Source organism: Mesoplodon mirus, assembly GCF_964341445.2.
Source record: "Mesoplodon mirus genome assembly, chromosome: 6".
Taxonomy (NCBI): domain Eukaryota; kingdom Metazoa; phylum Chordata; class Mammalia; order Artiodactyla; family Ziphiidae; genus Mesoplodon; species Mesoplodon mirus.
The window spans coordinates 62679847-62702679 of record NC_138982.1 but is presented as its reverse complement, the minus strand read 5'-3'; the positions used below and the strand labels follow the sequence as shown (position 1 = coordinate 62702679).

Genomic DNA, 22833 nt, shown 5'->3' with positions numbered 1-22833 from the left:
GATGGACCTAGAGGATGTCTTTCAAAATGAAGTAAGTCAGAAAGAGAAAAACAAATATCATATATTAACACATATATGTGGAATCTAGAAAAATGGTACAGATGAACTGCTCTGCAGGGCAGAAATAGAGACACAGATGTAGAGAACAAATGTTTGGATGCCAAGGTGGAAAGCAGGGGTGGGGGGGGATGAATTTGGAGATTGGGATTGACATATATACACCAATATGTATAAAATATATAACTAATAAGAACCTTCTGTATACAAAAATAAAATAAAATAAAATTCAAAAAAGAAACCAACAGAAATGCACATGTACTATTCATAAGAGTTAGTTTGGTGCACTCAATCTGAAGACAAATCTGTGAGTACTTAACCAAATTTAATACATTGTAATCTATGATCCAGATTTCCTATTCCAGAGAAAAAGCATATATATGTTCATAGGAGAGCATGTGTGAGGCTGTTCATCTTAGCACTCTTGTGGTTACGAGGATTCTGAGGCAATCTAGAAACATTAAACATCTATCTTGAAAGATCAATACATTTTTCATTTTCTTGTTATTTACTTTTCTTCTATTTTTTAAAACACTATAAAACAAGTAATCTGTAGCCTGTGGACACCTTTGGTAACCTACTCTAGTAACTTTTCATTTTCCTTCAAAACCTTATTTGTATTTAACTTTATATATGCTCTTGTATTCAAAACCATGTTTGCCTATACTAACATATGTGAGTTGAGGCAGAGATCAGAGAAATACATTACAATAATATTTTATATAATATAAATCAACTATACTTCTATAAAAAGATTAAATAGATTACTGCTTTACTCTTTTCTCTTTTTATACATATTTGTTTATTATACTATTACATATTATTTGTGGTATTGAATATGTAAATATTTTATCTTTTATCTTCTCAACTGTTAGCCACAAAGAACTTAAATTTATTTCCTTTCTTCCTTTCCCATACTTTTCTTGCTTCATCTCCTCACTTTCATCTCTCCTGCACTTCTTGATCATTGTATTCTTTGAAAGTATCACTTCTTAAGGGGATACAAATCTATTACAATTTAGAAGACGTTATTCAATGCCTTTATTGAAGTTACTAAAACAAAACCACAAAAAACAAACAACAAAAAAGGGAGCCAGTTATATAATAGCCACTTTTGGAACACTAGCAAAGAGAATTTTTGCTGAGGTGCAAGAAATGAACACAATTTGTTTACAGAACCTTCCCAGTATATCACATTCACTGTTACTTAAGTAAATAGATATTTCACAATAAATCAATTGTGAACTGGAATTAGGTTGGTAAACTCTCTGCATACAAATGTATGAATTAAATAGAAGTTGCCCTACATGTAAGGCAACAAGTATTTCCAAAGAGAAATAGAGAAAAAAAACCTTGCAAACATCTAGTTAATATAAAGGTCATTTTTTCTCCCTTTAGAAAAAATAAACTATACAAATCATCTAACACCTAATGCAATACAATGTAATTTTAAAATAGCTTAGGAGAGTAAATTATGTGTCAGAACTTTCTAAAAGTAACTAATCAAATTAGCTTTTAAAAGTAACATAGGAATGATGATTATAATTCTGAATATCTCCAGAAGGTGAAAAATCAATATCATAAAATTTAAAAATTAATTTTCTTACTAAAATTCAAGGAAATAATTTTTATTATATAACAGGAAATTATCACACACATACACATAAACCTACAGCAGATTGAGTGGAAATTAGTTCAGTTTATTGTATCAGCCAATCTTATCCATATGACCCCAAGTAATAGACTTTACTAATTGCACATTAGTTTATAGAAACCAGGAGAAACAAATCAAACCAATATTTTCATTTATGGATGGTTTTGTCTTATTTGTATATATCAATTAACAGAGGCTTTATACAAGTTGTCATTGGAAGGTAAATCAATTAAACATTTCTTTTCCATAATCTACCAATTATATCATGAAATTGATCATTATAATGATAATGAGATTTTGAACATTTATTTTCCTTCCAAAGACTATATTTTATACTTCATGTTTATTATTACACATAATAATTTTTGCTCAGAGCAACCCTTAAATAGGGTTATGTTTTTATCCCCATGTTACAGATGGGAGAAATGGGATGCAGCCCTTGCCTTACTTATCATTATAGAAGGTCCATACGAATAGCCAGTGTTTGAATCCTGGCCATATAAAAATACTATCTTGTGCTGTAATATAGGCCAATACACACTGTAAACCAATTTGGAAACAAGTTTGGCAATTCACTACCATGAAAATTGAAAACACATGTTCAACAGAGTTATATGCACATATGCATAGAAACTTTATTTATAGTAACCAAATATTGAAAAAAATACATGTCCTCAACAGAAGAATAGAAAAACAAATATGGTATATCTATACAGTTAAATACTACTCAGCAATAATAGGAACAAACTACTGCTACATTCAATATCATTTTACTGAATAAAAGAAGACAGAGAAAAGATTGTTCATCATATTATTACATTTCATAAAATTCTAGAATATGAAATCGATTCAATGGTGGCACAAATCTGATCAGTTTTTGCCTGGGGTTGGGATAGAGAGAAGGATGCATTAATAGGGCCACAGGAACCTGCAGGGTTTGATAGAAATATTTAGTACTTTGAATATGATGGTGATTTAATATTTTATGAATATATTTAAAAAACACCAAGATGTATAATTTAAATATAGGCAGCTTATTGTACATAAATTAAACCTCATTAAAGCTGTAAAAGGATTAAAGTGTTTAAGATTATATGCCATGGGCTTCCCTGGTGGCACAGTGGTTGGGAGTCCGCCTGCAGATGCAGGGGGCACGGGTTTGTGCCCCGGTCCCGGAGGATCCCACATGCCACGGAGCGGCTGGGCCCGTGAGCCATGGCTGCTGAGCCTGTGTTCCGCAATGGGAGAGGCCACAGCAGTGAGAGGCCCGCGTACTGCAAAAAAAAAAGATTATATGCCATCTGACATCTGTGACACATTAAAAGTTTCAAATTTTCTCTTTATTTTCTTGAAACTTTTCATTTATTGGGAACAAGAGGTAATGGAGACACTGTGCATTTCATGGCTATTATAGTAAAATAACTAGGCCTTTGAATCACAAAGACTTGATTAAGCGTTTAATTCCAAGTGCCATGTTTCCCCAACAGAGGGGTTACACAAATCCACCAGTAATTTGTCCTGCCACAGAAACATGTATGATATGGAAACATGACTCACAGTGAGGAATTCTAATGCTCTGCTGCAATGTAGCTCAGAGCCTAGGCTGGTTATGCGAGGTATCACATACAGTGACAATAGATGAGTATAGAGCCTGAAAAAGTGCCAGCTTATTCAAGGGAAAGGAGAGTGAAAGAAATGTCTATAATCAAATGGGTGTAAATAGAATGCCTGGGATGAGAAATCGGAGTTAGTTCTAACTGGTAAGAAATAAGGTGGTACTTCAGTGGAATTAGTAGCGAAGAATAATCACACTATGAGTAGAAGCATCTAAGTCATTGACTGCATATGGATCTGGCAAAAACAACAAAAATATACAATTTAAGTGAGCCGCCCCAAAACGGGGTACAAGGTTATCCTGGGTTAGTTATACAGTGAACATTTTACTCTAGAACAATTTAACTGAATCCTGATAGAAGTGTAGGATATACAGAGGAAAGGTATCTTCCAGGCAGATGAAAAACATGGCTATTGACCTGAAGGCATAATACAGTGTAGTATATTTTGGAAGTGGATGTAGCCAAATAGTACTATATTTTGAGAAGTGGGAAAAAAAACAATGGGGTAAAGATTGCAAAAGAAGGAGTAAATCATAAGGAATATTTTATTCCATTTCTAACTTAAGATCTATTTTGTGGTGAACAGAAACCGTTGAATGATTTTAAGCAGGGAAATAAAATAACTCAGTTTGCATTTTAGAGTACCTAGTTTGCAGTTGGGAAGAGACATTTGGTGGGGCATACCTGACCATGTGACTTTACATTATATTATACACTATGATACTAGATACTAATATCCAAGACACTGTGAGACCAGAAACTGCAGAGGTGGGAATAGTCTTTATATTAAGTTGAATATACAGAACCTGATGACATATGTATTTGAAAGAGGGGATAAAAGGTATAAGAGTAGTGTAAATTGCTTCAATAATTTCTGGTTTGAGCAATTTTTTAGCTTATGATGTTGTATGTTAATATTGGAAATAGTGAGGACAAACATTTTTCACATTCGGCATGTTTAGTTTCACATGTCTATAGGAGGGCTCAGAGAAGATGGATAGTACTGGAACCCAGGATAGTGACCTGGACTAGAGATACAGATTTAGGAGGCTTCAGAGTATGACTAGTAAACCAAGGAATTTATGAAATCATTGAGACAGTCATCTTAAATTGAGGAGACTGAGAGAGAGACAGAGAGACAAAGACAGGGAAAGAGACAGAGATACACAAAGAAGGAAAACAACAGGAGAGCAAAAGAGGAGAAGAGGAAAGAGATGTGTGGATTGAAAAGGAATGTTCATAATTAAACAATAAAAACTCTACAAAACTGGTTTTTCATAAGCAAAATAGGAGAAAATTTCCATGAAATTATGAATAATTGTTTACAATATACAAAGAACAAGTAAAACATAAAGATTGAAATAATTCACTAAAATGGGCAAATTTCAATGGTGAAAGATGCCAGATTAAAGTAGGCTGGATACTAACTAGAAAGTATGAGGCCATGATTTTCAGTTTGGCTTTGTCCTGTTTGATGTTGAGATATGAAGATGAAAAGAGGGGAGGGAAAATAAAACATAATCAGAAACTGGCACAGAGTAGAGACCAGAAATTTTACTTATCTAGTAGTTTAATTTTAAGTTCATAAGCATCCAATATTTACTCACTACTAGGCATTTATCTTCACTGAAGACACAAATCAACTGACCACATTTTTCATCCTATTCAGTAAGAACTGCTTGAATGGAATCTGAATTAGTTTATCCAGTTTCAGGATCAAAAGTTCTCTGTTCAGGGAGGGTATAGAATGACCAAAAAAACAAGAACTGAATTGGAAATGAGTAGGTACGTTAAAAACAAGTCTCAGAAAACAGGTTTTATTATTTTTGTTGAAAATAAAATAAAAAATACTCTAACTCATTATACTATCCTAGCCTTTCCTTATTTATCAACTTTATATTACAATTCTAGAACCTAAAATACATCATGAAAATAGGAAGAAAACTATATACAGAACCTCTAACATTTTATAAGAATTTATTAATATGATTTCCATCAATATATTGCTCTCTATTTCAAAAAAAATTTCCCTTTATAAAGGTCTTTCTTGTACTATCTCTTTCATCCTAAAGAAAAGTAGGTAATTAGAATACCATTTTGGGGGGGATTTTGTTTTAGGTGAAGTAATTGAAGTTTCAGGGGACCCAGGGAGGTGATTAAGATCTTTTATTCTGGAGCTTGAGGCTTGAAGATTATATAAGAACAATAAGGCTACAGACATTACTCATATAGACTCCTAATTTATTTAAGTTTGAGGGAAAAAAGAATGTAAGCAAAAACTATATTGGTATTCATCTTATTATGAATTTCCCAGTACACTCTCTTATTTGTTTAATGATTCTTTGAAAATGGACATTTAAAGCAGGAAACAGAAAAGATACACTGTAAGAAGACTATGGAGGAGTTATATATGGGGGTGGGCATGAATCATGCTCACCATGTAGAAAAGTGCTTGCTGAGCCTTTGAAATACTCTGCAATTTGTTTATAAGTGGCATTTGCAAAATTATTATTTGCCTTGCTCTTGTGTCTACATTTGTGCTTGTGCCCTCCAAGTTATGATTTGATATAAAAGATATTTTTATATATATTTAGTCTTAGAAAAATATGAATTTAAGTTTAGAATCAGTCCTCAGTATAGCCTATTTTTCTTCTGATATATGCCAACCTGTTAATTTAAGATGATGTTGAAAGAGGACTGGAATTATATTTAGGTTTTTCCCTTTCTGGATGTCACTTGTACCTCTTATTACATAAGCTTGGATAAGGCAGTTGAGTGCTTTGATCTTGATTATTTTTTTCTGTAATTTTGAGAATACAGTAGGATTTTTTAACTTTTTATTTTATATTGGAATATAGTTGATTAACAATGTTGTGTTAGTTTCAGGTGTACAAAAAAGTGATTCACTTATACATGTATCTATTCTTTTTTTTAGCTTATAAAAAACAGACATTTATTTTTCACAGTTCTGAAGGCTAGAAGTCCAAGGTCAGGGTGCCAGCATGGTTGGGTTTTAGTGAAGGTCCCTTTCTGGGTTGCAGACTGCCTATTTCTTGCTGTGTTCTCACCTGGTAGAAGGGGCTGGGGCTCCCTCTGGATCCTCTTTTATAAGGCACTAATCCCATTCAGGAGGGCTCCCCCCTCATGACTTAGACACTTCACACAGGCTCTACCTCCTAATACCATTCTAACTGGGGATTAGAATTTCAGCATATAAATTCTGGGGGAAACAAACATTCAGACCATAGCGTCTTCCCATTGGTTCTGTGACATCAACATGTATCTATTATTTTTCAAATTATTTTCCCAATTAGATTATTACAGAATGTTGAGCAGAGTCCTAAATACTTCACTGGGCTATACTAAAAATCAGATGAGCTAATGAATGCATAATTAATGGAACATATAGCTGAAGCAACATGGTATAATGGTAAACAATGCATGCTGAAGAACCAAATTCTGTGTTTAAATACTGATTTTGCCACTTTTCAGCTGTGTATGCTTATCGAGTAACTTAGCCTCTCTCTGCCTCAGTTTCCTTATCTGTAAAATCAGTACGATAATAATAGTTCTGACCTCATGTGACCGTGAGAATAAAAGGAAATAATCTATCCAATGCTCTTAGAGCTGTATCTAGAGTAGTAAGAATTATTCAAATATTTAATTATGATGATGGTGATGGTGATGATGATGATGACAATGTGCCAGGCACCAGGATACAGTGGTTAAGAAATCACAATCATTTCTTTCAGTAGGAAAGCTGAAGAGACACAGAAGCTTAAAATTATAGTGCTGAAACTCTATTAATAAAACCTACAATATTTCTGAAATTTAACTCATAAAGCCTACTAATAAATTTAAACTTACTCAAATGATTTGCATGTTAAATCATGTTGAACCACTTTTAGGTGTTTTCTTTTGACAGAATCCCTAGGAGACTATGGGTTGTGATGCAAAGTTCCAGGATATGTCTCATCCAACCTTGTGTTGAGATCTCCTCATTTATAAAATGAACTTGCTGAATAACATGTTTTCTTAGGTTTATTACAGGCTGAAATTTAATGCTCTAGTGATTCCTTTATGTATAATTCTACAATTGAGAATGCAATAATGATAATTATTGCTTTGCAAGCTACTAGTTTCATTGCAAATGTCATTACTTATAATAAATACAGGATAGTCACAAGAAGTACTTTCTAAAATATTATGTAAAATCAAAATGGGCATATATTTCTTTTAAAATAATTATTCTTGAAGTAGTAACATGTTTTATAAAAAAGTTCCAAAATAAAAATTTTGGAATTATCTCTACATACATATTCCAAGAGGCAAGCATTCTCAAGGACCATTATTGAATACTTAGAGATTAAAAAATAAAAAGGAATATAAGTCAAAACAATATTTAAAACAGTATTCTAAAAATTCATTTGTAGATTATGATATTATAAAGAAGAAAAAGAAAAAAAATTAACTACATCTCTTCTGGGGTATGTGTGACTCCCAGCTTGAATTTTTAAAAATTCTACTGAATACTCCAATTTTGTCAAAAACAAAACAACAATAAGAAACACATACACAAAACTACCACAGCACTCCCAAAACTGTACAGTGCTCCAGTGGCATATATTCTCACAGTTCACAAAGCATTTCCACAAACATTTCCTGGGACCCTCACCAAAAAACCCCGTGATTTAGACAAAATATGTCTCTCAATCTCTTTCCATACTCCTACATTTTCTCCAAATAGATTATGTGACAATGAGTGTCACTTCAATATCAGAAAAATAAACACATACAGCTACTATGTGTTACATCTAAAGAATGGCTTAATTATAACACTGTGGGTCAAAGATCTGACTTTTCCTTTTTCTACAGAAAAGCAGTGTTCACTCTGCCAAATATTTGGAGTATAAACCTTCAACATCTATAAAATATGAACAAAAAATAATTACCTCAATTGCTGCAAAAATTCAATAACGTGCTTAGAAATTTTCACATAATAATCTGCAGACAATAAATGCCTCTACATCTTAGTGCTTTTCTTCTCTTCTGAAAAAACACTAAGAGATTTCATTTGTACAGTAGAAATGGCTTAATGATCAAGAAATTGGGATTAACATTCTACCATGGACTATCATAATATGTTATTGAGTTTTTATGGCGAGTAAAATTCAAATAATACTACCTTCAGTGTTACTAACACTACTAGTAGTAAATATAATATTATCAACAGAAATAATACTAATAATTATAATAATAATGACTAGATTTTATATAGTGCTTTTTTTGTGTCTGATATTAGTCATTTCTATTTTCACGATAACCCTATATTATTATCCCATTTTAAATACGAAAAAACTAAGGGACTTGACTTGCCTAAGAGCAAAGTTCTTGTTACTAGTGAAGCTGAGATTTGAACCTATGAAATTTTCACCTTCCGGGCTCATGCTCTTTATAATTGTTCTATAGGTTATTTGTAATTTATAGAAGCTCTATAATAGAGTTATGATTATATTTTTAGAAAAATTGACTGCTTGGCTAAACATATGGAATTGCTTGCCAGTTTAAGCATTTTTCAGGCAGACGCAATGTGAAATAAATACCTTAAATAACATTCATATGAGCTTCTTTTTTGTTGTTGTTTTTTCCTATTTCCATGTAGTAGAAGTAGGATCTTATTTTTTGAAGAACAGAAATGTTAAAATTGACAAATAATTTGGAATAGATAATAGTGTGCCTTTTCAGTGCCTTAATTATGTAATGAACATTTGCTGTTTGTACATATTCTACTTTATTTTACCACTTCAAATAGCCAGTAGATATAAATAATGTAATAATTGTGAGGAGCTTTGCATTTCTGGAGAGGACATTACAAATAAAATGATCAACACAATAATTCAAAATTGTGTGAGGCATAATATTTTCCAAATTTTTAATATTCTATAATGTAACTATTTCCAGTGTCTTTCAAGATAATGAGAATCAATTTTTCTTGAAGATACAGATTAGGCAACTGCAAAGAAAAATTCAAGTGACCTAAGGATTTTCTCTCCTTAGTCATTCTTACACTGATTGTTCTAGCTTTCCACAGAAGGTAATAATATCTTTTGAATTACTGAACCATTAGTTCACTCTTAACCTTGATGAAAACTTCAAGAAATGTCTTATTACAAGAATAATTGTGAGGGAACATAAGGTGTTATTTTGGTTTGCACTTCATATTTATATTATAACAAATATAGCATTAACATTAACAAATATGCCATTATTGATGTTGGAATTTTTTTATTTAAGCTCTTGGCAAGTTTCCATACTTTTATTATAAAAACTACAAGCTTTTTCGAGAAAAACAGAAGCATAAAGAAGCAGAAGACTTTTAAAATACGTTCTAACCAAGGTGGCTGTTATCACATAACACACAAGATAAAATAATGAACTTTACTGACTTTTTTCTTGTTTCTAATTGTTTATTCTAATATTTTCCAAGATGTTCATTTTATATTTTGAATACCAAATTTTAAATTTATATTTATAGAAATATATGTTTAAGTTATGAATTTATGAATTTTTATGCAACTTGCATTTTTACTTAATTAATTCTGTAAATTTTTCCATATCAATAAATATTCCTAAAAATAAAATTGATAGAGCTTGTTATTTCCAAAATTTGCGTGTCAAGCTACAGTTGCCCTTTAGATCTTTTAACTGATTTTCACTCCCAGCGGCAGCTGTAAGGAGTCCCTCTCCTTACCTTGGTTAACGATGTGCTTCATCATCAATCTAAATATCTTAGTGTAGAAGAAAAAAATAAAGAATTTGCCCCACTTCTTCATAGTTATTTTTGAATCATAATATAAAGCAAAAGTTACAAAATAAAGGTAATTATATTTCAGGTATTAGAAATTCTTTAAATGAATATCTACAAAGAATTTGGTGTATACACCTTGCATTAAGAATTATTATAAATATTGTAACTATAATTTTAATACCAAGGATATTATAAACAAAACATTTAAGTGTATGCATATGTGTGTATATGTATTTGCACATATGTATAGGATGAATATAGAGTCTATGTTTATTCCTAGTTGCATTAGATGTGAACTCTCCCTTAATTTTACAAAAACTTATGTATAGATTTTTATGTGTATTCCTTTTTTATTGGGATTCGAGTTTTATAAACTATTGAAAAAACAAATAATTTGTTGATCAAGCAGAAATCTTGCTTTTTGTGGTGGAAATGGCCCTTTATCACATATCATCATCTGATGAACAAGACAATTCTGTTACATCTACTGTAATGGGAATTTCTCTTTGGTATGTGGTATGTTGAAGATCAGAAAAAAAAAAAAAAGTTGTCTAAGGTTCAACACTAATATGTGCCAGAACTTTTTCTGGATTCTATAAGTTTCAACCCAACATTTTATTTGCCATGTTCCACCAGAGTGAGAGCAGAGATTTTTTTTTTCACCACGCTATTCCATAAGCTCTTGAAGCTCATGATAAAGATGAAGATAGATAGATAGAGATAGATAGAGAGAGATAGGTAGAGGTAGAGATATAAGTAGAGAGATATATTAAATACTTAGTGTTAAAATCCGCAAAGGAAACCATAAAATCCCTAACAAACTTATCATTTGATTTTGTTTGATAATTAAGCTGTGCTGGAGCTCTATATGGAGTTAATTTTGAGGCTGTGAATTTTCCTTTGGTGATAGCCCGTAAGAGGATAAACTGTGGAATGGAGTATGAAATGAGGGAGGAGGACCACAGGGATGAGACCTAGGCACTCCAAAGCCTCAGAGGACTGCTTACCAACTCCAAGAAACAGGAGAACTTGAGGGACCTTGACCTGCAGATTCTAGCAAGAAGCCTTTCTTTTCACTTTGGGCAGACCTTATGATTCTGTTTTAACTTCATGAACTAAAAAAGAATAGCATAGGTATGCAATCACATCTCTGTAAGAAAAATATTTTAAAAAGTAACATCAAGGTAGCAACATGATCATATTTAAAATTAACAGTAATTACTTACTACCATCACATATTCACTCAGTATTCAAATTTTCAATTGGCTGATAATGTTTTTGAATCATAATCCAAATAAGATCCTCACGTTAGTTGGTGTCTCTTAAAGTCTATCTGTAGCCTCCACTTCTTTCTCTCTCCCTGCCTCCTCTTATAATTCATTTGTTGAGGACATAGATTTACCTGTCCTTAGAGTTTTCCATTGTCTGGATAATGTTGATTGCATCCCCATGGTATGATTTAACATACACCTCTGCCTTCTTTACATCCTGTAAATTCTTAGTTAGATCTAGAAGGCTTTTCCCTTTTGGACTATTATGTCATAAGGGCAGCTGTGTTCTTCCACAAAGAAAGTCATGAAGCACTACTGTCTTTTATTTTATCATGATAATAGTCATTGCTGATTAATATTAGGTATAGAAAAATAATGATATTTTAATTCTATAATTCTTTTTCATTTATTAAGTAGAATATTTCTATAAAAATTCATCTAATTTGCTGTATGTCTTGAATACACACACACACAACTTCTTTCTCATCATTTTACCTTTTTAGACATTTCTGGGCTTTTTTTCACTTTTATTTTCTAAATCCCATGTTATGTTTTTGATTGTATATATGCTCCATTGGACACCTTTGTCATTTAGCCTTCATTCCAGAGATTCTACTCTTTTATTCTCATTTCTTTAATTCATTCAATTCTTATTTTATATCCTTTTATTTGTCCATTTGTAGTCAGATTCTTTGTATTTCTGATTTGTGGTATTATTTCAATTCTGCAAATGCTTGTTTAATTACATTTAATTCATGTCAGAATGTTGTCTTACACTTTTCTTTTTTGTTCTTAGCTTAGTTTAGAGAAATTTTTGCCTAAAAATATTATGTTTATGTTCTTTTTTAATTATGGTAGCTCTGATGGGATCAGTGTTCACATTTTGTTGATGTTTTTAATTATTGTTTGAGTTTTCTGGGACTAACAGCAGAAAAATTATATAAAGGTGAGGTTTGGTGGAATACTTCATTTCTTAGTTCAAGAGAAACCTTTCCTGCTGTTACAGTGATTTCTTCAACAAATGGAAATAGAATCTCTTCTGTTCTAACACATTTTGATTCTTTGCTGTTTTCTAATTCCAGTAAGGTTTTGATTTTCAGCCATCTTTTTATTTCTGTTTACCACCAAGCCTCTAAATATTCTCTTCCTGAGGATCCTCCATTGCCTTCAGAGTTTTTGCTTGTATGACACTGCCATTTTTGGTATCACATAAATTAAATCCATTCTGTTTAATTCCCTATTAAATGTTCTCTGTGTTTTCTTACCATGGTTAGGACCCTCTGCATCTAAGTATAAATATTATTAGATGTTTTCTGCAGCCATCCCTACTAGAACCCTACAACACTCTTCTGTGTTCATCACAATTGCCTGTTTACCTCCTTTCAGGCGTGGGCTCCACTTAAATACAGGCTTTAAATACACTCTGTGGTCTTGGGTGGCTATGCACCATTAAAGTAAACTGAAGGTGTATTCTCTGTATCCTAGTTATGCTGTTAATATTAACTATGCAAGATTTTCTTATCTAACTTTGTTGATCAGCAATTTTTCCCTGGAGGATGTGTAGAGATTCAAATTTAAAATGCTCCCATTATCCTTGGGGTACTTGGAAATTCTACAATAATATTTTGAATGGAACAAAGGTGCCAGAGTTTAGAAAGAATTCTAAATCACAAAGTCCTCCCGAGAAGGAAGACAATTGTAATTTACAAAGCAAAGCGTTTATTCTTAGAATAATTCTTTCTCTCATTCAAAGACCTTTGAATAGGCAGAGTATGAAAATGAGAGTATTCTAAGTGAATAGTGCACTGGAATCTAAGCATGATGAATCTAAAAAAGATAAAGGAGAACTGGGAATACTTTATTTCATCAAAAAGCAGAACTTTCATGAGTTAAAATGCCTTTAAAACATAAATAGCTTAAGTTTAAATAGCTTTAGAACATTTTTAATATGTTGTTGAGAATAGATATTATATTAGAATTAAAGAAATAAGATAAAATATTGAGTTAGTTTATAACAATCTTTCTATAATTCTTCTTAACTAGTATACTTCAGAAAGCTTTTCAACAACTGGAAAAATTGGCCCCCAAATATCCCATATTTGCCAAAGTGCTCTGCTGGACTAGAATTACTTAGCAGGTATGAAGATACATAGGCTGCACTTCACAGAAGAACCAAAGAATGTGCCGGTGCTAGAGAGCTGGTGGATAGCAAGGTGGTTATGCTTTCAGCACACTGGGAGAAAAAGAAGACAGAGCTAAGAGTTACAGGTGCATCCTCAGCAACTTCCATGTTTAATATCAGATTTAGAATTTATGACAGCAAATCTGACATATTTAATGGCTAGTATTTAGGAGATAAAAACCAGCTTCTGGGGCTTCCCTGGTGGTGCAGTGGTTAAGAATCCACCTGCCAATGCAGGGGACAAGGATTCAATCCCTGGTCCGGGAAGATCATACATGCCGCGGGGCAACTAAACCCGTGCACCACAACTACTGAGCCTGTGCTCTAGTACCACAACTTCTGAAGCCCGTGGGATTAGATCCCGGGCTCTGCAACAAGAGAAGCCACCATGGTGAGAAGCCCGTGCACCACAACGAAAACCCAATGCAGCCAAAAATAAATTAATTAAATTAAAAAACAAAAAAGAAAAAACAGATGAGTTAACTGGGTAGGAAACACTTGTATTCTCTCAAGGATAACCCCTCCTCAGGCTCTCCAGATTTCAGGACTTTCATCTGAATTCCTCTCCAGTTTAAAAAAAAAAAAAAACACAAAAAAACCACCTGCTGAATCTGGAGGTTTTATGTGGGCAATAGAAAGATAAAACATAAGCAGTCCCAATAACTGGAAAATTACAGGAAAAATAAGAGGAATGAACTTGAGATCTTCAAAGTTGAACTAGCTGCAGAACACACCCAGAAGGTCTTGGAAATGGAGCATACCCAGCAAATGAGGCTGAAGGAGCAGCAGAAGGTTTTTGAGGAGGCCGTCTTGCAGGACGTGGAATAGTACCTTTCCACAGGTTACCTGCAGATAGCTGAGAGGTGAGGCAGTTGGGGATAAGTCCCCCTGTCAGCAGAGACTCTCCCTGGGTGTGCAGAAATAGTTTTAATGCCATGCTCCCTAGAATGGAAGGGGCATGGAATAAAGTCCTCATAAGTCCTGTTCTATTGTTAGACCCCCAAAATCAAAGAGGATGCATCATGCCATATTTGTCTTGACATTGTTTTGCCTCATTCTATAGTTCTAGGCTTTAGTTGAAGATATTTAGAAAATGCAGAATATGTTTTAAAAAAAGTTAAAAAGGCAAAGCAAATATACACATAATCCTACAGCACAGAATAATCCTTAATACTATTTTAGTGTAGCTCTTACCAGTTTGTGCATGTGAAAGAGTCAGTCTATTTGAGATGTTCTATTTATGTAGTTGGTATAAAAATGTATATATACATCTGACTTTGTATCTAAGTTTTCTTACATTATATGGGAATCTTTCCTTCTATATTATTAACATTCTTGAAATGCTAAAAAAAACATTATATCATTTCCATCTCTGTATAAACATTTTTATTTTTCATTTTGTAATAATTTTTGTATAAATTTGGATTAATTTCATTTATTAATAAATATATTAAAATAATCATACATAGTCAGCATTTTTCTTTAAATTATTCTTTAATTTTTAATCACATATGTTCAGCATTTTTATTTATCATGTTTCTAATTTTTGAAATATTAAAATATTTAGCTTCATTTTAATTAATTTAATTGTTTATTATTATTTTATTTATTTTATGAATTCCAAATAGTATGCAGGATAGCACTATTATTGTTTTGATATTCTGAGAACATATATATAAAACTTGCTTTATTATTTTCTTTCAGTATTTAAATCAATAAATAAGACATATGCTTTCTAACTTTAAATAGTACAAAACAAATTTAAATAATCCAACAAAATTTTAAAAAGAAAAATTAGACTACATGGGTGAGTTTCAAACATACAATAAACACTTGGAATAAATATAAGGACAAAAGAAACCACAATAAACATGCAAATGTTAAATTAAAAGATTCAAAATAGACATACCTACACTTTTATATAAAGCATATAAATGATGAATAATCAAAATATTCACTATATATACTTAAATTATACATACCTAAAGCTATCCCCAAAAGAATAAAAATAATGAAATTCATAGAAGGCACCAGGTAAATATTATTCAAAAACAAGGAAGTGTAATAAAAAATAATGTAAGTTTAAAATTCATAATGTAGCTCATATGCAGAAAATTTAACTTTCTTCCCAGACATATAATAAAGTTAACTTAGTTAACAACTTCCATTTCTACCTGTGGTAGAAAATTTAATCTTGCCAAATTCATTCTATTTTTTAAACAGTCTAATTTTGGGTAAATATTCTTAGAAGTTTAGGGTTCAGTTCTTTAATCTTTTACCAGTCCAATTATTTGCAGTAGTTTATATATATATTGTCCCAGGGGAGTAATGGAGAGTCACTCATCCACGTGCTTTACCCTTTCCTCTGGCCTCCACCTCTGTGTCACGGTTCCTGCCTGATCTCAGAGTTTTATGACATGGAATAATGTCCACGTGCATCAATACGAGCTCCACGCATGAAGTTCACTCTGTCTGCAAACTGTCTTTAGTCTTTTCCAGTTAATCAAACCTCCTAGAATTTCTACTATCATTGTAGTATTTTGGTCATTGAAATTTTGTTCTAAGATTCACATGTAGAGAAAGCCCTCAGCGATCACTATTCTATGTTACAGGAAACATGTCCAACATGGATATCTCCTAAGTGATTCAAAATCCTTTCTCCACATCATAAAAGTAAAACAAAATTCTCTTCTGCTTTCAGGTTTCCCTACAACTTCTCTGGACTTCTATTAAATTATCATAATAATTTCCATCATTGGGTGTAAATTCAGGGAGGTAATGTTTCTGGGCCCCTTTAAAACCTAAGTCATAATGACTTAGATTATCTTCTGCCATCTGGTTTTCAAAAGTTCATTTATATTTGTGTGGAAAAATGCTTCTTCTGTCATCACATAGTTGTCCCTATTCTATAGACCCAGGAATAAACTATGGTGGTCCAGGTGCTTAAATCTCTAGCTCCTTGGAATCTAAAATTTATCTCTTTCTCCATCAATTATTGGTCTTGCAAATGGAAACCTTGTTTTCATGGCTATTGTTCCTCCAAAGTGCTTCAACTATTATTAAAGATTTAATTGTCTGAGATTATATGTGTATGTCTGCAGGACATGTATCTCCATCACATAGAATAAATACTATCATTTAGTCTGCTGGAATTTGTTGTTTATCCTCTTTATCAGATATGCAGATTGGGAAAAAAGGAAATACAGAATGCTCTGTGAGAAATACTTATAGCTCAGTCATAGAGGTAGTATATATCACTTTCTTCTACATTCCATTGGCCATAACCTAGTTCTATGTATGGCTCAACTTCACTCCAAAAGGCACAGAAAATATATCCTGACTGTATTCCCAGGAAAGAGTACATTGGGTTTTATGCACATAGATTAATCTCTAGCAAAATCTAACATTTTGCTTATCAAATATGTATTTTACTCCCATTCTTTTGTTTAGAATGTGTTTAACCACTTGTCAATGAAGAAACACCACAGTTTCCTCCAATTCCTACATATAATTCACATTCAAGGATTTCTAGAGGATATACGGTCTTCTCTGTCAGATGGCAACATGGATCCTTGTAGTTGGCCAACATAAGAACCAGAAACTTTTCTTCACACCACCACTCCTAAACAATCAAATAACAGTAATGAGGCAGGGAGAGATAGCTATAGAGAAATTAATGTAATGGAAGAGTAAAAACTAGATTACAGCAGTAAAGGTCACTAGCAATTCTTAAATCTTGCTGTTATGTATGAGTTTCATTTTAGTCTCTGATTCTACTCTCTGGAAGGAACTGTTGTGTCTATTTTTCTGTTGCTCTTGATTCTACTCTTTTGGAGGTTGCTACTCATGTACTGGCTTCTCTGGCTATATCTGAAATGAACATAGGCCAGTAGCCTCTCATTGTTTATTGGGCAGCCTCCACATGCTACTCCACAGTTGCTTAAGATGAACCGAAGAGTCACGGAATGTTTTAGACCAGTCTTATACTCTCCTTGGCAATATGATTCTCTCCAAATTGAAGTCTTAAAAACAAAAACGAAAACAGCAAAAAAAAAAAAAAAACTAATCTGATTGTTGCTGCAGGGTATTAATAAGTTTTAGTGTGCCTCTACCACTCAAAAACTTCTTCAAGCTTATCTCTTTTAGTTCTAGAAATGTCAAAATTTCCAAGCTTTTATGTCCCAAACTGTAGGTCTTCTATTCCCTTTCTTTTAAGTGACCAAGTTTCCCTGAAATTATATATATTTTGTAATGCTTTATGAATGGCAGTCTGTAGTAACCAGTGCACAAATCCTGATGTTGATTAGTTTTCAAACATTTAAAAAATTCTAGAAAACCCTGTTGATTTCCAGTGTAAATTCATCCTACTCAGAAAAAAAAAATCTTTATTTCAAAGCTTTTAAATGTTTGAGACTTACTTTATGACTTAGAATATCTTATATTTTTGGAATGTGGACCATATTTACTCAAGAAAAGTGGTTTGGTAGCTGTGTTTAAAAGTATAAATTATGTCAAGTTGATTAATGTTGTTTGCTAATTTATATATATTTATTGACTATTTTGTCCACTTGCTCTATTATTTATTGAAAAAATAGTGTGTTAAAAATATCCAACTATAATTTTGAATCTGTTTATTTCTGCTTTTAAATATTTAAACTCTTGCTTTATGTATTTCAAAGATATCTCATTCGGCTCATACAAATTTAGGATTCTTATGTTTTTTTGAATAATCCCCATTTTCACTATGAAGTTTTCCTCTTTTATCACTGATAACATTCTCTCATTGAAGTATATTTTGCTATTAATATATTTTTTACCATTTTTGGCTAGTGTTTTCAATTTTATTTCTTATCCATCTTATTACTTTCAAAGTTTCTGTATTTTTACATATAATGTATGTCCACTACAAATGAACCACATTTATTTTTAATGCAATGTGGTGATATTTATCTTTTACTTGGAGTGTTGAGTTCAGTTATATTTAGTATGAGAGCTGATATAATTGAGTACTTTTGTATTCAATTTATATTTGGGGGACTTCCCTGGTGGTCCAGTAGTAAAGAATCTGCCTTGCAATGCAGGGGACGTGGGTTCGATCCCTGATCAAGGAACTAAGATCCCACATGCCACGGGGTAACTAAGCCAAGGTGCCACAACTACTGAGCTCACGTGCCTCAATGAGAGAGCACGCATGCTGCAAACTACAGAGCCCACACACTCTGGAGACTGTGTGCCACAACTAGAGAAGAGAAAACCAGCAGGCAGAAAACTAGAGAGAAGCCCCATGCCACAACGAACAGCCCATGCCACAATGAAAGATTCTGCCTGCCGCAACTAAGACCCAATGCAGCCAAAAATAATAAAATTTAAAAAAAAATTATATTTGGTATCATGGTCCTGAAGCCAAAACTGGGCATGGAAAATAAATGCATTTACACTAAATTTTAAACATGAATACAATTATACAAAAAAAAAAAAATCATACCGAAATTGTATATTAAACATCATGAGCAAGTAGACTTTATTTCATGAATTCAAGAAAGGTACATTGGGAAATTCTCCCAAATTAAAGGATGATTAGCATAATAAAATATCAATAAGTAAAGGCATATTATAACATTAAAAACATTTCTGATGATTTCTTTATAATTGCAAAATGGGAATATAAATGACCTAATATCTTTTAAAGAACCACAACAATATCATATTTAATAAAGAATTAATTGAAAGCATTCACACTAAAGTAAAAAATAAGAAAAGATGCTACTATTTCCAATTAATGTTAACAGTTGGAAGTTCTATGAATTATCAGGCAAAAAATCAAAAATTATACACATTTGAAAGAAAAAAATTATTATTGAAATAGAGACATTTATGATAAGAAGCTAATAAGTCTTTCCTTAATAAAAGAGTTTCATGAGTATGACAAATGCAAAACTCACACACAAAATCAATGTTTTTGATACACTAGTAATAATAAAATTTAAATACAATGAGAGCAATATCTACCTTAATGTATATGTTTTAACTAAAATTGGTCACTGTGTACTTGCATGGAAAAATTTCCTGTACATATTGTTAATTTAAGCAAACAAAGTGAAAATTTAAAAATGTTTAAAAACAAAATAATCTAAATTGCTTTAAAATTTCATTTTACTATTATCCTGTTTATTTAAAACACAAACAGTCAAAACAAAACTATATATATGTACATGTTTATAGAAAACCGAAAAATGATAACAACAGTTAATTGTGTTTCCACTTGGGGATGAGAATAGAATTTGGGCAAGGAAGTAGATCAAAAGATATATGCTTATATTTTTTAATGTTTATGAGAAATCATTGTAAAATTAAAATTATTTTAAGGCATATTTCAGTACAACAGCTTTGGTAAAATCTTCAATAAAAAGGTGAGATTTTCATAACAGTTTTGAAAGCATTCTGATCTTTTAACAACTGAGTATTTTTACTGGCCAAATTTAGCCTCAGTTACCTGCCTTATAATACATTTCTCTAGCAGCCAATAAAGTCTCACTACACTCCTTTTCTTCTTCTGCCAAATTTTTGTTCTTTATGCAGAATATTTTAGTTTTTCTTGATTCCTCCTCTGGCTTTCATGGTGTTCCATCTACTAATGGTTGGATGACATGAATTTGTAGCATATGCAAGTAGATTTTTTTTTTTACTGTATCCAATTCAGTAATATTCTCTATAGATAGAAATCACTCAGGCAAAAATTTTATGGTCCTTTTCTGCAAAAAAACCCACTTCACATTCGGACATAAAAGGTATTTTTCTTCTGGTTATATAATTTAATAGGAAATTATAAACAGAGATACACTGATATAATAACCTAATTTACCTTGTCCCTAATGGACAACCCTAAAATGTGATCAATAAAGAAATTCACTTGTAAAATCTTTATCAACTGTTGAATACCCGTGAGTTCCTATAAGTTAAACCATTACATAGAGTCTATTTCTTTTGTTGGTGCCACACTTACCAAGTTGTTTTATTGTGATTTATTTTTCTTTACACATATTCACAATGTTTTGAAATTGATAGGTTTTATGGAATGTATTTAATTCAATATTTTAATTTTTCACAAAGGGAAATTAATGATTACATAGGATAAACAACTTATCGATGATCAAGTTGTCAGTTAATGATATGCATATATTTGAATTTAGTTCACCTGCCTGGTACTGGTAAAAAATACCTCCATTTTATTTCTTTGTGTTTTTCTTTTTCTTTTTTTTTTTTTTTGTGGCTGGGTGTATGTTCTTGTTAAAATGAAAATATCTTAATTAAATAAGAACTACCATATAACCTACATAAATGATCAAGGAATCACATTTGATATTCATCTTGAAATTCTATGCATTGAAAAAATTTATGAATCAATTAAATTTATCTAAATATGAATCTCCCCAAAAGAGCATTACAGCAAAACATTTACAGGTTCACAGATCATTTCCATGAAAGCCTGTGAAGTCTGTAACTTGTTTAATTCTGAATTTTAAAGCCTTTAGAAAGTTAGTCTGGGTAAAACATACAGTCCAGTGAAATCTCTTAGTAGTTTAGAGCAACAAATAAACTCATGGTCTTGAGAAACATAATTTACCGAGACTCCAGGGAGACCATGCTCTTTCCAGTAAGTGACTCATTATTGTTCTCATGGCTTATGGGAAAGAGTTTAAAAGCTTATCTAATGCTACAACATGTTACTTACCATTCAGATCTTCATCTGAACTTATAAATGAGCAAACGCACATCATTAAAGACCCCAAGAAACCTGAAGGATTAAATAGATTAAACATGCTATTTTGGGCATATATTCTAGTCTTAGTTTTCTGTAAAAAATCATAAGTATCTGTTACTTTTCAATGTAAGAGTATTTTCAATTAATACATTAGTAGATATAATTAATTTTCAGTGTTATGGCAAACTAACACACACATATACACCTATATATTTACATTTATATATTAAAAAATATATGATGCTAAAAGCCTGCAACCCTTTAGGTATTGTTTTCTTCCCTCAAATAGCACAAAAGTCATAAGTAGTCATTTTGCCAATGTGCTGTTTCTTACTTTTGAGTCACTGACTTTCATTAATGCTTCTCCCAGTTCCAACAACTGTATTTATTTTGGTGTTTTCTAACATGAAGTGAGTTCAAAACTAAAGACTGTATTCTTGGAAATAATGTAACTGGATGTGTATCAAACGGTAGTTTCATTTTTGTGTGATTAATGTTTTCACTTGGGGCTATTAAACTCTTTTGGGGTTCGAGGTTGTTGAAATAATTTTTAACTGTAGCATGAACAAGTGTAGCTCAGCTTAGGAATTTTGCAAAGTGCATTTCTTCCCTTTTCTCTACTGCCAGATTCTGGGCATGATATTTAATAACTATTAGACAGAATTGAATGGCAAGTTGCTTCCTACATTCTCACTCTAAATTTCTGAAATCAAATTATGGTCTAAGTAAATATACCAATCTGAATATTCAGACTAGGTAATGGTCATTTAAGTTGTAGTCTTATAAATGAGGCATTATATATGAAGGCAGATAATATATATTTGAAATTAACATTTTCATGTACTAGTCTGGTCTGTAGAAGAAATAAAAACAAAATAGGAGTACACCAGATTGAAAATATATCACACTGCCCTTCAGTTGTGGAGAAAATGGCAAAATTTAACTACCCGATATCCAGACAGAATAGGGGGCTAAAAGATTCTGTAACACCTGATGTTTAAAAATCACTAAGGTTGGACCAATGTCCTGTGTGACAATGAATAATGAAAAGTAACCAATTAGGGTCCAATGGAGAAAACATACTGAGAATAGAAAACACTGATTCACTGAGGAAACTCAGAGAGGGACAGGAAGAACCTCTGAATAAAAGATCTTGCAAGACCCAGAAGAAAAGTTCAGAAAGCTGATATTCTCGGTAGGGTTCATGATTTCAATCTTTATGAAGCAGAAGTCAACACAAATAAAGAGTGGGGTGGGATGAAATAGGATATGGTGTAGTAAGGTAGTACTGACAGGCAACTAAATATTTAACACCAGGAATGTGAAAGACACATAATTTTAAAAATCAGAATCCATACCATAGTAAATGGAATAACGATTGTGGAAATCACACATCTAAAGCTTTTCCCAAAACAAAAGCAAAAGTATAAAAATTCAAAATTCTTAGAGCAAATATAAAATAAATTTAATTAGCAACTATGAA

General features: G+C 32.0%; 1 pseudogene across 1 annotated transcript in view; it reads left to right on the top strand.

The window, feature by feature from the left end:
- The window catches only part of LOC309805959 (dysbindin-like), a 34563-nt pseudogene extending 20108 nt beyond the window's left edge, over positions 1 to 14455 (top strand). Inside the window, exons 3-4 of the transcript in view lie at positions 13450 to 13750; positions 14168 to 14455. The product of the transcript in view is annotated as a dysbindin-like (transcript). The remainder of the gene's footprint in view (positions 1 to 13449; positions 13751 to 14167) is intronic.
- Positions 14456 to 22833: the final 8378 nt, after the last annotated feature.